General features: G+C 39.8%; 1 long non-coding RNA gene across 6 annotated transcripts in view; it reads left to right on the forward strand.

Annotated features, from left to right (window-relative positions):
- Positions 1-15,601, forward strand: part of LOC141730425 (uncharacterized) — a 101,518-nt gene that overhangs the window by 48,077 nt on the left and 37,840 nt on the right. For 5 of the 6 annotated variants that reach the window (XR_012581907.1, XR_012581910.1, XR_012581909.1 and 2 more), the window contains one exon: positions 802-932. This is a non-coding gene — a long non-coding RNA (uncharacterized LOC141730425). Of the gene's footprint in view, positions 1-801; positions 933-3,123; positions 3,286-15,601 lie in introns of those variants that run through there. The other variant, XR_012581908.1, reaches the window with a different exon arrangement.

Here is a 15,601-nt window from a genome sequence, read left to right on the forward strand (position 1 = left end):
GCACAAATCCCCTGCACGGAGATCCAGTCACTGGCACTTGTGCAACACCTGGTACAGCCATTCAGAGCTTCTCAGCCAGGCCTAGACCACCTGTTATTACACTGTTTTAGGCCATGTTTTAACACAGACCAACTAGCTTTCAAAAGGAGTTCTTTGCCTTGTTTTAGGCCCTTCTTTTAGCCTAAGGGAATAACTTTATAACAGCCCTGAAGCAGGTGTAAAATAATCAGCTCTCAGTATTAATGCAGCCAAGCCTTGTTGGTTATATTCCCTTGACAAAGCCCTTGGCCCATGGACAGTTTTAGCTGGTGAGGGCTCTGATCAGGCACTGCCCTTCCCTTGCCCAGCTGCAGTGGAGGGGCTGGACAGCAGAGACATCCAGTCCACCCCAGCTGACTGTGGGGTCTCTGTGGTAGGGCCCCTGCTGTTGGGGTGGGTGTTTGCTGCAGGTTTTGTGCTATTATAGCAAATACTGATGGGTGTCACCTTTCCTTAACACACTTCACCTTTAGCTGCTCTTTGGAAGACACAGAGGAGGAGGTTGGTTCCTCTGGAAGCCTTCTGTGTAAGGCTTTCAGAGTACTTTTATTGCCAAACATCTTAAAGTGATGGAGGCACAAATTGGAATAGAAGTAAGCAGAAAGAGCTTTAGAGAGCACTGAATCAGTGCTTCAGGTTCAAGATGGATGGAAGTTCAGCATGTGGCTTCATGTAGAGTCCTGACTTCAGCACGTGCTGCTGGTTTGTTTGTTTGTTTTCTTTGTCTGTTTTCTTTTTGGTCTCTCCCCATGAATCACACAGGGCACTGAGGCCAGCCATCATCTCAGAGATCTCACACCAGACATAAAGCAACCACCACTGAATTTACACAGGGCTCATTAGTGTGGTGGCTTCTTGGATGCACTGTTTTCTACACCTACAGATAGTAAGCGGTGAGTACTGCCACAAAGAAAACCAAGAAAGTTATGTACCTTGCCCAAGGACACACTTTGAAGTGGCTGGTTCCACCCAGGTGGATTTTTGTGGTGCACCACTGAAAGCAATTCAGTTTAGCATGAGCAGAATCACCTATACAATCTTTTAGCAGTAAGCTACAAAAACCAAGTTTTCTATACTAAGCAGTATCAGCTGACTGCTGACTGCTTTGTTTCAAGGGATCAGAAATTAGTTCCGATTGAAATGGGAAGAGGTAGAAACAACACTAATTCCCAACTGTCACTGTATTTCTCATCTGCTGTACTGAGAATCTACAATTGTGTAATTTTGAAGACAATCTTAGACTCTTTTGTGCTTGAGAATACAGTAAGTTATGTTTTACCTGTCTGTCTCTGGAGAAGAAAAGTTTTAATTAAGCCTTACTTTAATTACGTCCCATCTATACAGTACCTAAAAGCATTATGAGAACATGTCATTTACTATATCCCTGCCTTCTGGGAAGGCTTAGATGCTGAATCCTCTAATACTGTAAAAAGTTCCAATTGCTGTTATTAAATGAATATTTGAAACAAGTTTATTAATATAGGCATTGTTGTAATAATTGCTAAGTAGTGGGGAAAACCTGAGTGATTAAAGTACAATCTGGAAGTTTCTTCCACCAGAGGAAAATATTAGAATTCTGTGTTCCTATAGAAATTCTGCAGTGCTGGTGGTCCAGCACTGATGATCTGCTGGCGAGGCTGGTGTCCTGGATCAGAACCTTATTTCACAAAAATTAGTATTTTACTAGTGACACAGTACATTGCCATTCTGTGCTGTTTCAAGACATAGTTTAATTAAAAACCACCTGCTCTTTTCAGGTTGTCCTATCCTAATTAAGCTAATGAGAATGTCATAACTTCTGATATTTATAGAAAATAATGTCCTTGAAATGAACTTTTGGGTATTATTTTGTTACAAGCTGGGAGTGCTTATGACGAGGAGATTATTAGAAATGTGCATAAAAAAAGCTTTCAGTTTTGTAGAGGTCCTTGATATCCTTTGCCAAGTATCCTTCAGTCTTCTTCAACCTGTTAACTTAATAGAACATTAAGCTGATAAAAGTAATAAGAATGAACAGTCATGGACTTCCCTGTGTCTTTCCCACCTTTTGTAAATAACTTAATCCTCAGTGAAAAGTCCTAGAATAGCAGTAGCTGTTTTAAATCTTTTAAATAATTTCAACAGGGTGCTATATGTTTTCCACAAGATGAGAGTGACACATTGATACCTTTTTAAAATATATCATTTTCCTATAGGTTTTTTTATATTACTTTTCAAGTTGTCACAACTTGACATGTGAATCTGCTTGGTTAAAAGGTAAACAAGCTTGCAGCAACTGAAAATGACATTTGTCTTTATGCATCAAAGTAAATATTGTTCACTTGAAGATGACACATCTCCAGGGCAGCAGACTGACTCCCCTGAAGGTGAATGTGCATCCACGCAGGATGCATAATTTGGATTGTTTTTGCCCCACCCCTGTTTACTTTTGCCCTCCAGTCAGTTATGTTGTCCAGACCTGTTTGTAGCCAGCTGCATTATCCCACAGCCTTTGGTGTCTTCTGCCCTGAAAACTTGAACTCTGAGGCCATGCCCATGCAAAGGAATGGTCTGGAGATTTTTGTATCAGCCAGGTTTGGTTTTATTCTCCTCTTCATGAACAGGTCACTGTCTTCTCTGAATGCAGTGATTTGCAAAGCATATGATTCCATCAATTCTGAATCCAAACTAATATTTGAAATATCTTTTTCCTTTTCTAAGTGAAGTGAGGCAACAAGAAAGTCATGGTATATTGGGGGGAAAATTTGAGAAGTTGTGTAAGAAGCCCAGGGACACAAATACCACAATAAGCTTCCAAATTTATCTTCAGGCTGAATAATATGACTTTATACCCAGCCAATTTTGCTAATAGTATGGATTTAACCTTGGGCACTAACTAATTGTTATTTTTTGAAGAATTTTTTCCATATTTAGCACTGAGGCCTACTTAAAAGAATGCAATAGTGCTGGAAATACCTTATCAGAGGAGTGTGTGTAGCAGATAACAGAGCAACAATGCATGCAGCTTATCTTTAGGGAGCTGATCTATCCAAGGGTGTCTGTCCTCTCAGCTCCTGGTATTCCCTAACATGCCCTGTGTTCCAGGTCCAATCTCAGAGATTTGGTTCCTTCAAAGGAGTCACAGACAGATGACATTTGAACTCCCAGCAGACCAAAGCCATGGAAGCATTTCTCAGAGTGCTGCTTGCTGCAAGGGAGGGGGTTGGTTTCTAACATCTCCAAACTCCTTGCAGCTGCTCTCAAGAAGGTGAGCTGTTAATGCACAGGGAAAGTGAATGTCTTCCTCACCTATTCTACTACTGCACAGCATCAAGGCCTTGTAATCAGGTCACCAACACCCAAAAAGCATAAGATATCTTTTGTATAAATTCTTTTGTTTACCAGGTCTCAACTTTGCTGTTCAGAAGCATAAGACGCATTCATAATTGGTCATGGTTTTGTTGAGTCTTGTTTCCACTGGGGGTATGTCAGCATGGATAAGCAGTGCAGTGGTGCAGTGGAGTATAATCTTGCCAGGGACCTGGCAGCCAAGCTGTGAGTTTCAGAGATTTTATACAGACTTCAGGAAGATACACTCTATGTGTATGTAGGCTGAATTGGATGTAATTCCCTGAAGGAAGAGAGCAGGGGATGCAGAACCAGATTTCAAATGAAGGTCAGGGAAAGAAATATATTTTAATAAATATCCATCCCTTCCCATGCACCACAGCATGGAGGGAGTGGTGCATGTGCTGTGACACCTTTTGGGTGATACTTAGGAAAGTATTACAGGTCAGTGGAGCTTAACTCTGCTGTTATCCTACACTTATTTGTGCAGATTTGGAAATCTTGAAATGTACAGAAGGCAGATGGAGAAGCAGAAAATGATGTAAAATGTACAGAGATAATCCTACTTTGTGAGAGCAAAGGCTGCAATTTATTCTCTGCTTTCCTTCTGCCTTCCTATTTCAGTTAGGACCAGGGTGAGCCTGATCATCCCATTACTGCCCTTCAGAGTGTTTCACATGGGCAGGCTCTGGATTAAAGAAAAAATAGAGTGACCAGTGTTCTCACCTGGTTTTCAAAAGGTAACAATAACCTTCATTTTAATACTTCCTCTTCTTGGTTTCTGGCATACAGGCTAAGTGATATATTATTCCTAGAGTCCTCTTCAGAAACACCATTTTTATAATTTCTCATATGTTTCACTAGGACTCTGCTGGGCTGATGTTTTAATAAATCCTACATGCTTGTGTTCTCATGCCCCTCACCTCCTTCATTTTCAACCAGGTATCAGTTACATTAATAGCCTTATATGTCTCCTGGAAGTTGTTCTGTTAGACTGGAATCTGGTTCACTGATGCATAGAATTTGCATAAGAGCACACCAGCTTTTCATTCACTGTGGGGTGTCTCCTTTGGCACAGTTCCTTTTTGCTTGTGTGTATGACTGTAATGTATTTTTTTCCTCTCTAGTCTAGCTGAATTCCAAGAGCTGTTAGGGAAGGAAGGCAGCAAAGAATTGCCATTAGGCATGGTGGAAGTATTCTTTACTGCTTGATACTTCTGCATTTGAAGGATTGATTCTCTTTCCTTTGATATCACCCATATTTCTCTCTCTGTCTTCTATTTTTAATAGTTCCTTAAATTCAAAGAAATTATTTTCCTTTTCCCTGTGCTTAGGGCTATTAACTGTCTTAATAGTAAAAGTGTCTTATGCTTAAGTTTTGTCAAGCCAAGGGTTTCCTTGCAGAACTACTACCAGAAAATTAGTTTAGTGTACAGCTTTTCTGAAGCTTATTGTTCGGTGACTTGAATCTCAGATAAGGCTTGAAAATAAATCAGTCCCCCTCTTTAGAAAATCACACCAGTACTGTTTCTTTGGAAACATTTGCCAGTGTCTCACATTTAAATAATGGTGAAGATAGATATTGAAGCTAAATAATGGCCAATTGTCTTCAGTGTCCTGTAAGAGTCAAGGACACATCAGGGCTTCATGGCTGTCACCCCGCAGTCCCTGACAACGCAGGGGATTCCCAGAGTGACAGCATGAATAGTGTGCTGACCTTTCTCTTCCCAAGTTTGCTGCTTGCCCCTCAGCAGAGGCAGGGGGACAGGAGCTGGCTGTTGTCATTTGCCTTTCCTTCCTCTTCATCCATCACACTGCTCTTACTGATACTCCCCTGGATATTTACACCCTAGTCCTTCTATTAGGGAGAGTCTTTGTTTTTTTTTAAGCGAACATGTAAAATCATGTAGGCAATGCTGTGACGCATGAGTAAGGAGTCAAATATGATGTATCTTGTTTGCTTGTAATGATATAGGATTTTCTTTTCATTTAAAGCTGAGGTCACAAATAGTTCTACAATTCTTCTATCTGTGTCACCTTTTGAACACAGTTGTAGTTCTGTCATCTGTTTTGATAGGTTACAGATGAGACAAAGGTATGCAGCTCTTTAATCTTTTTCTGCTAGGACGAGGGTGAAAGAATTCTGGATTTAAGCCCCACTTCTGTTTCCTGTGGCTTTCAGAGATCTAACATGCTTTGTGCTTTTCAGCTGTTAACCTGAGTTAACTCAGATCTGGGTTGTGGCCACAAGTCTCTCTACATGGGACAATTATAAATTGAGGAAGGCAGGTAGGAGCTGGCATCCTGTCACAGGCTGGTCACAGGCATTGTGCCTTCAAAAAGAGGAAAGTAAGTACATTTCTGTATGTCATGAACATATCTGAGGATGAAATACATTAAGTGAGTGTGTCACACTGGGTTACTGTAATAATACAGAGTCTGGAGAGCTGTTTGGCCCTCTCTCAGTGAAATGCCATAAGGTGGTTGAAATATAACAAATTATTTGGCTTCTCATATTTTATCATCTACTTTGGCAATTTCTACATGTTTTCAGGACCCTTTAAAGTATTTTGGTCTGTAAGTTTCCTTAAGAATTCAGTACACTATGGGTTTCCCCTTAGGAATATAAGCCAGTTATCTATGGAAACTTCCAGAGTTGGATGGAGTCAAATTTTTAAAATATGCAGATCTTCTATGGTATAATGGTCTCTCTCTGTGGCATTAATCCTTCTCCTTTTCATACAATGCACTTGAAATGCTGCTTTTCTTTGTAGGTGGCAAGTATTGTCATAACTTCACTTCAAGAGCTATTCACCTTTTAAATGGAAAAAACAGTTCTCATTGTACTTCAGCTAGAGAATAATCCCTTTTCTTTTGCTCCTTCATCCTCCATGGCATGCTGATGATAAGTGAACTCTCAAGCAGTTACAATTTCACAGGAGCTTTCATGGATTGCAGAGCTCTGGGTTTTTCAGATACCACACGTTCAATCAGCACCACTTGGAATGTCTCTCTGTTTTTAAATCTGACCTGTTAATGTCACTACATTCATCCTAAATACTGCATTTTACAGTGGGATTTCTTGTGGCTCTCCCCTTAATGTCTTCTCATTCTTTTATTCTGAGCAGCTGTTGGTAGCTCTCCCTACTGCTGTCAACTCTTAAACCTCTGCATTACAAACTGCAGGCCAGGGTGAACATACTGCATTAAATCAAGGTCTGCAAAGTTGGCTTGCAATGCACATTAGGAGCCCAGAAATAAAGAGAAATGGAAAACTGAGCCATTCCTAATGTAATGTCCTAAACTTAGTTTATACTTTGATCCATGAATAGCTAGCACGTTAGAAACTTTTAAAATAATATTACATACAAAAATCCAGCTGGTGACATTCTTGCTGCGCTGCAAGTATAGAAACAATAATACCAGTGTTAGGGACATGGTGCTGTTACATCAGATAGAGAAACAGCCCAAGAAAGGCCCCTCTGGAAAGACAGGGATGTTTGACAACTAATGCTGAGTGCTGTAAACCTGAGATCACTCCCTAAATGCATCGGCTGATAATCTATTCTAGTCCCCAGCGCAAGCAAAAACATAGCAGAGAATTTTATTAATTACATCACCACACCTTTATAACAGGGTTCACTGTAGTTATGTAGGAGTTGAGGGTATTCAAGCAGTTTCTTTTGATGAAGTAATCGGGCTGCTTCTGGGGTCTGTTTCAGCTGCTAGGGGCGTGCTTCAAATGTAAATGACTGCCAAATGGATTCCTTCTAAATTCCAGCCAATTAAAATACATTTAAAGTGCAGCTGGTGGAGAGCAAAAGGCTTATAATTGCATAAGAAATGTTTGAGCATGAAACAAATCCCTGAAGTTTAGTGAAGAGTGATTATTAAATACTGCATTTCTGGAGAAGTAGAGCAAGCAAACAAAACAGCCTTCGGAAAGTGCAGTCAGAGGCAAAGATGACACTTTTACCACCAAGTTAAAGGAGACAAAGCCGGGAGTGTGTTTGTTAGGGTGTCAGTTTTCCACCCTTGGCTCTTTAAACCATGCAAGTTTGGCAGCTTGCCCTATGTGGTGCTGCATACAAATATTGACAGAACAGTGTGGTATTTGTTAAACCCCTTCTTGGGAAGCAAGTGATTGAAACTCTGAAGGAAGATCTGAGAACTGCAGACATTATATTTTTTTTCAGTAGCACTATAATATTTACAGAATGAAACAGAAAATAGTGAATGGGGTGTAATGAATGACCTTCCTTTTCTGCTTTGCCTTGTAAGTAAGGACAGATTTTTTTGTTTAATGCTTTAAATGTTATTGTAAAAGAGGTTTACAGCTAGTAGCACTGAAAGATGCCATTAACACTTTTGATTTAACCTCATGTTTTGGGAAAAAGCTTGGCTGATAGAACAGACCATGTAAATAGGTGAAAGACTTTGCCCAGGAAGTTGCTGTGTGCAGCCGCTGTGGATAATGTGTCCTATAGATGCAGGAACCTTGCAGACATTTTAATTCACATCTGTATTTCAATGTTGGTGCTTTCCAGACATTTTATGCTCGTGTCTGCATCTGCCTAGAAGTGAGATTTCCAATTATTCTGCCTCTACTCTGCCTTAGTAAAATTTAATCTTATATCCTTAATAAAATTTAATCTTAATCCTGTTCAGTAGATCATTATACTGATTTTAGAAATGGAAACAAAATTTTTATAGGCAGTTCAGAGAGGTTTCTTTTTCTATGCAATATTTTATTGCCTTTAACCTTCTGGTATAAAACAAATAACTGAAATCAGGTGAATCAACAGTGCTCAGTATGTTATCTCAGGTTTTTCTTAATTGAATCAGGAAGTAACAAATGAAATATGAAAAAAATGTTTTCCAAAACTAACAAATATTGATTTCTACCTGTGATGTATCTTAGCACACAAACTTCACATGAAATAATTTGAAATTCCCGATTGCTTTCTCTTCTAACATATCCTACTCAATAAGTCTGTTTTGACTTCACTTTTGTTAACTGTGAGTAAAGACTCCTGCAAAGTTTCTAGTGACAGATCACATTGCAGCAGTGGGGGTTCAGTTAAATGTGCCTTGTTAATTGTTAATGTGAAAGTAGCACAGAGCACGTGCCCAAGACAGCCTCATAAGAAATAAGCTTATTGCCAAAAGAAATGTCAATTCAATTATAAAATCGAGTTTTAAAGACATTTGTCATGAAACATAAAGACAAGTACACATACACTGAAAATAACTGAAATGCAGTTAATCCCAAAATATTCAAGAGAAGAAAAACAAAAAAATCTTTGAGTTGAGAGGCTGGTTTTCTTTTTGAAATACCTTTATTGATTGGCAATCATTACTGAGGGCAACACATTGAATGGAGTGAAACTACTGTCTTTCACAGTCCAGCTGATTCCCAGACACTCTAAAAAAATTAAGGTCAATGTTAATAGCAATATGTATGATGGAAGTAAACAAGTCTGTGTGTTTATGAAATACACAGTATATATAAAAAAATTTTTAGCAGCACCTGGTCTATAGTAGCATTAAAGGTTTGGTTCAAGCCCCACAGCAGAAGGGGTACAGGAAGGTGCAAACAACAGTTAACTGATTGTATGACAAATCTTTTTATTAGTTTTGAGATCTATAGACAAACACTGCAACATAAGTAATTTATTATTACAAAAAACCAAATAATCCCCTTCAAGAGTTGCAAAATGAGGAAGCTGATGACTAAATGTAGACTCACTGAAAAGCCAGCTCATGGTTTTCTTTTTCTAATGGAATCTAAGGGCTAACAAAACTTGTTTCAAACTAAATCTCTGTCTTAAGCAGGCTTGACTCAGTATAAATCAAAAGATGAATCTAGGTCCTCCTGCATAATAACATTTTTCATGTCATTTACTTTTCATTTCTGCATATGTGCAATGATGGATGTATTCCCTATGCCCAGTGGTCCATGTGATATATCAGTAACCTTAGAGAAAAAGAAAGAGATGCTTAGGAAGTGGTCAAACAAACAGGTGCAGAGGATGCATTAGCCCTCTGTATTTCCTCCTTGATCTCATTTTGCCAGCAGTGGGCTGGGGTTTGGATGTTTGCAAACTAGAGCCTCCTTTGCTGCACAATTAGTCAGGGATTGAGTGTCTCTTTGGGGAGCTCACTGGCCTGCAGGAACTGCTGCCTGGGCTCAGGACTTGGGGGAGCTTGGGTGGAGCTGTGTGAGAAACCTCCCAAACTGCCCTGCACTTCGGCACAGGTGTGGATGAAACAATTTGGGAACACTTAAAAATTTTTAGGTGTCCCCAAGGCTAAATATCCTTTGGAAGCTGGCTTTCTGGATTATTTCTTTGGATATTAGCCCTTAAATTCTGCCAAAACACAGGCAGATTTCTATTGGGCTTCTCCCCAGAATGACTTGCTGAAAAGTTGTACAACTCCGGTGTGTCTCCACAGGGAGAATTACATAAGTCCGACTGAAGGGTCGACATAATTTATAATGGCAAGCAGATGAGAACTTGCCTGGAGTTTTCCCCTGGGTGGTTTTACTCAGTGATTCTGTACAGTAAAAGCCACTACTACTTCATGCCTTTGGCAGGTCAAACTCTGAAATTTTTGGGTATCTGAATATATACCCTCCTTTATTAAAAGCCTCACATGGAGCCTACACTGGTTATACTGCCCATAGGACTGGGGAATGGCTGTTCTGCTGGTTTCCTGAACAGTGAAGTGCACTTTGGTTTCTACATTAAAACATCTATTAATTTTAGGTAGGATTTACTATTCCTTCACTGAAGATTTTTCTGGTGCTCTAGAGAATTCTGGAGGACAGAGCCTGGCCCTATATTTAAGGAAAGTGGTATAGCAGTGGAGGGCTATCAAGCAAATTAATGGATAAAGATGAAAGTTTGACCCAATCTGAAGCCTGGGTAGTAGCAAAATTCCTTCTACCTGGGCAGAAAGGGGATTTTTTCTGAGTGTGTGCTGTTCTCCAATAGTTGTGAGGATGGAGGCTTCTGCTTTTTACATTGTGCTGCATCTCAATCCTTGACAATGCCTCATGTATGGTAAAGTACAAAGGAAGGTATTGGCCTAAGGGAGGTGCTCCCCTGTGTCAGCCCTGGTTTGGCCCTGGTTTCTGTGCCAGGAGCTGCATGACCTGTGTTTTTCTGCCACTGTCCTCCACCCTGTTCACTAGAGCTGGTCCTGGGCTCCGCAGTCCTGCTGGCACAGGGACAGAAATTAACTGTTTGCAGTAGGAGAGGGTGGGAGGAGTGTGTTTGCTTGCTTTTAGTGCACCTTTCACAGCTCTTTCCTAAACTCACTATCACCCCAGCACTCTTGGTCTGTCCTCACAGGTGAGGCAATAGTGTAATGGAATTTGAATGCCAGCATTTTGCCTTTCAGTGGACAATGGTCTAATGGTCTTTTATAGGGATTTGCCAAACACCAGAACAACTTGGAACAAAATACCTTTAAAAAAGCCAAAAAGATAATGGCTCTCTTCCAGATTAAAAGTGAAAATCGCTGGTGCTGATTACAAATAGAGTTTATAATTTACACCAAAGTGGTGTGTGACAGTTTGCTCATAATATTGTGACCTGTGAACTGAAAGCAAGTGCAACTACTGCACTGTCTTCATAGGGAGATTGCTGAAAACAGCTAGAACAGATCTCATGTTTCTTTGCCTACATCAAACAGTCAACTTTGCTCCTCAGTGAGGTGACCAATTCTTGCCTTATTTTTCTCTTACTGGTAATTTATTTGAAAAGTGCAGCTGAAGAACATTTTTTGTCCCTTGCTGGTGCTATCATAGAGCCACACTGTGGATTGCTCCTGCCCTTGAAGCATGTTTGCTATTACAAACTAAAACCTGCTGTGAAGCAGTTCTGGGATTTTGAAGTTTGCAGAATTTTTAAAAAATAATTTCTCTAGGGTTTTTTTTGTTTGTTTGTTTTTTTTTTTTTTTTGTTAGTCATTGATTTGGTAAAGATTTTCCATGTAGGAAAATTGGAGGACAAGTTGTTGTGAGGACAGATAATTATTACCAAACATAGAAGCTGTGTAATAAATGAATGGAGGAAGAGAAGAAATACTAAAGTAATATAAATAGTTACACATGGCCAGTGGAAAACTTAAATAAAAGAGTAATGTATACCAGATGTGTGTGTCATGCTGAGTAGAATTTCACTAGGAATGATTTCCAGTAGGAAATAGTTGAAGGTAAGCAGGACAAATCTGAGTGTACTGCAGGAGATGTCTTGCTGGCAGAGATCTGCGAACACCTGTAAGCATTTGTGGAGCCAGCTCTTTGGTAAACTTCCTTATTCATTGTGCTACAGATTTATGGCATAAGGATTACTGAAATGACCAACTAGTCAAAGAAAAATGATCAATAGTCAGTGATGAAGCATAAACTTGCAGCTATCCTTGAATTCCCCAAGATATGGGACTGGCTGTGCTGATTCAGGTTGTCCTTCGCATCTGGGAGCTTGTAAGAGCTGAGGCAGAACCTCACCACCATGGTGGATCTCTCTCTCTCTTTACAATTTTTGAAGAGATAACGTCAAGGCTCACACTGTCTGTCTAGAGCCTGTGGATAAACTGACATTAACCTTCCTAGAGTTGCTGACACATTTTTGGTGGCACAACAGGCAGCTCTCCAGCCTCCCACTTCAGCAGTAAAATCATCATGCACATGGTGAAGTTTTAGTTTTCCAAAATTGGGAAGTTCAGGGCAGTAGTCCAAAACCTTAATTTTGTTGCGGTAGCTAGAGTTGATAAATGAGGACATCACACTTAAATGAGATTTTAAATTCCTTGCTGATCAGTGCATGCAGCTGTGGTTCACAAAAAGGATCCTGGGCCTTAATGAAATTATTGTTCCACACATATACTGGTCCTGCCAGCAGGACCAAAGTTATTTTTCTGTCCAAAGTCAAGGAGTGGTCCCCTTGCTGTTTTCTGTGGTAAGAACCACAAATCAGGAATTCAGATTAATTTTTATTTGATTTCTTCTGTGGTAGTCCATGTGAATGCTGTCTTTGTCACATCAACCCAGGAGAACTTTGCCTGGAAAGGCACCCAACCTCATTACTGTGAGCTCTGTTCCTCTAGGGTCAAACTGTGTCTCTAGATACCAATTTTTATAAATGTGATTGCTCCAAGGAAGGAATTGCCTTTATTTCTTTCAATTGTTGGACGAAAAGTAATTTACTTCTGTTTTCCAGCCTCTCACCCACACTGGCTCGGTTCTGTGACTGGTCCTAAAGGAAAAGCTAATTCTTTATTCTTTTCAAATCACCCTTCTGAAGAAAATAACAGTAGCTGTGTAGTTCTACTCTTTCCACCCCTCTGAGCCCATAGGGGATGTATGCAGAGACACAATCCAAATAGTGCCTCTATTTGAAGTGTTCCTCTGTTTTCAGTCTATAAAGGCTGTGAACAGCTCAAAAATGAAACTGACCCATTGCAAAAAATTATGTGGGGGACAAAATGCATTCTTGGAACCATGTTCATATCCAGAGCAATAGTTTTACCTTTGGCAACACTCTCTGACATCACAAGGTACAAGGAACAACTATTGCTATGCTTGTTAGTGCAAGTAAATGTAAAAAAACCAACTTCATACCTCCGCAATTCTCATGTGGAGAAAGACAGGGATGATTGTTTTTCTTTCTCACAGTTTTTGTTGCTAACAATTTACTTTTAATATTGCAACATATATTTGGCCTGAATTATTTAACATAAATGCATGAATTGTTATGCAGTCTTGTAGCATAGGGATACATGTTACAAGGAATATTTGAGTATAAAATTTCGTAGTTTACAAAATCCTGCAGAGAATAATGCAATCCTGCTTTCTTTTGCCATCTAAATCCAACTGAGCTGGGTAAGTGCTCAGCTGGGAGGTTTGAGGGATCAGCTGGGCTGTGCAGGTAAAAGGGGATGTGCTGGGGGGATATCTGTGCATGGGTGGGATGTGCATTTCCAGCTCTTGTGTGAAATGAGGTCTGGTAAAGGGCTTTGTGACTGCCTGGCCTGAGGTGTGTGATCCCAATGTGATGTATCACTATTGACAGTAAAAACTGAAAGGACACTTCATGGGCTGCCTCTCAACAAGGGAGCTTTATGAGGGCAGAAAGCACGGCCCTGTGCTGCTGCTGGTCCCCTCAGGAGGCTGTGGTGGAGTGCCAAAACTGAATAATTTTGAAACTGAATATCTTTAAATGGATTCTTTGTTCATTTAAAGGAGATAGACTGAGGAGGATAGAGGCTTCTCTGGGGAATGTGATGGCTTTGTTGTGCAACACAAAGAACGTGTTTGAATCAAGATCTGGGTACTTCTAGCTAGGTCTGTTCTAGCAACATGAGCCATGCACTACAATTTCTTCAGAACCCAATTTCTTACTCTGAAGTTTATATTGGCTTTTTGAGATTGCCTTCTATCTCATCTTCTCAGCTAACTTCTCCTTTTAGATGGAGGATCTATAATGAGGTGCTTCTTTCATTGATCACTGAGAGTTCCACACAGGTTGTACTGAGATCAAAGACATTTTATCTTTTCTCTAATGGTAAAGCTGTTGATTTACTGCAAGGCAGCAGGCTGATCTCTATGCCACCACACTTCATTGGAGGGATTTTTTGCTCTACAAGGCTATTTCCTTCATATACTAGAAAAAAAATAAATAAGAGGAGATGGAGAGCAGAGCAAACATGAGTAAATACTTATATTTTTAATCATTGAAATAGATCCTGCTATGGGATTTGTTGAACTTGCTAGCTGAGCCTCAGTGCAGCTGTGACAGTAGGTGTCATCCAAGAATATGCTTGAGTGACTTACTGAGATGGCTTTAGAGACAACTTGTTCTTTAATGTGATGTAAGGCACTGGGATTTAGGTGCAGCTTCATTTGGGCTTTGTTAATACCGAGAGGATACAGCTCCATGCTGCAGGTGCTGGACACACAAGATCTGCAGGTGTTTGGTTAAAGTCCTCCTCCACAGGGGGTTCCATCCATCCCAGCCTGGCTGCTGCTCCTGCTGCTTCCAGCATTAATATTTTGACAGTCAAAACCAACAAACCTGGAAAGGTCAGGTTTATTTCAGAGCACAGATTTGTTTGATGGGTCAGAGAGCTTCAGTGGTGTGGCCCAAAACTCTGCCAGTTATGGAGTGATGAAGGGAAGAACAAGTAGAATTGTCTAGAAATTTACTGTAAGATCCCAACACCTTGGATCTTTCCTTTTTCTCCTCTACACTATGTATTTTGCTTACCTCTCTTGGGAAAATCTTATAAGCTGTTTTCCTCTCCAGAACCCCCGTGATTACTGCTTAGTTTTTTTGTACAACTTATTTGACCATTGAAGAGGATTGCTTGGACCAACATGATCCAGGAATAACTATCCTGAGGACAGTCTGCTGAGAACTCACAGTTTTATTTTTTGCACTGCAGACAAAAGCTTCAAGCCCCTGGCAAACAGTGTTACAGATCTCAGTCAGATCATTTTGCCACTTTGCTCAGTAGAAAACAATAAAATAATTATTCAGGAGGAATATTTGAGAGCTTGAAGCACTTTTTATTTACACCAGAGCCATGACCTGGCAAACAATAAACAATGGGAAAGTTTGTCTTAGTACACAATTTAGCAGGATAAAAAATGCTGGAATTCTTTTAACAAAGTGTGTTCTCTTCTCCTCAGAAATTTTGAAAACTGATGTCACTTGTAATTCTTCAGGAAAGAAAAAAATCCCTGCAGTTTGCAGTACATCAATGCAGGCATTTTTCTCCTGTCTAATCTATAAAAAGACATTGTATACAAATGTTATTTTCTCTGCCAGAAATGCATTCCTGGAACATAATAAAGGCTTTTCTGTTGTTGTTCAGTAATTTGGATAATAGTTTCTCCATGAAGTCTCATAACATTTATTTACTCCCAGAAATGATTAGACCAAGTGGTTTCAGCAGTCAAAGCTAGAATCCCTCTGCACTAAGCTTTCTTACTGAAATAATTCTGTAAACATTATGCCTAAAATAATTTCAAATGACAAATTTATATGAATAACATAATAGAGATATGAAATAAATCTGTAGATCTCTGTGTATAAAGTACAGAAAGTTTTACTGGAGACTCATCAACCGTGTGGATTAAACTAAGCAAAGCTTTTTCAAGAATTATTTTCTAGGATCATTGATAGCCTTGAAGAGTTACAAATATTTCTTGTTTGGAACAACT

This window comes from Zonotrichia albicollis, chromosome 10, assembly GCF_047830755.1.
Source record: "Zonotrichia albicollis isolate bZonAlb1 chromosome 10, bZonAlb1.hap1, whole genome shotgun sequence".
NCBI classification, from domain to species: domain Eukaryota; kingdom Metazoa; phylum Chordata; class Aves; order Passeriformes; family Passerellidae; genus Zonotrichia; species Zonotrichia albicollis.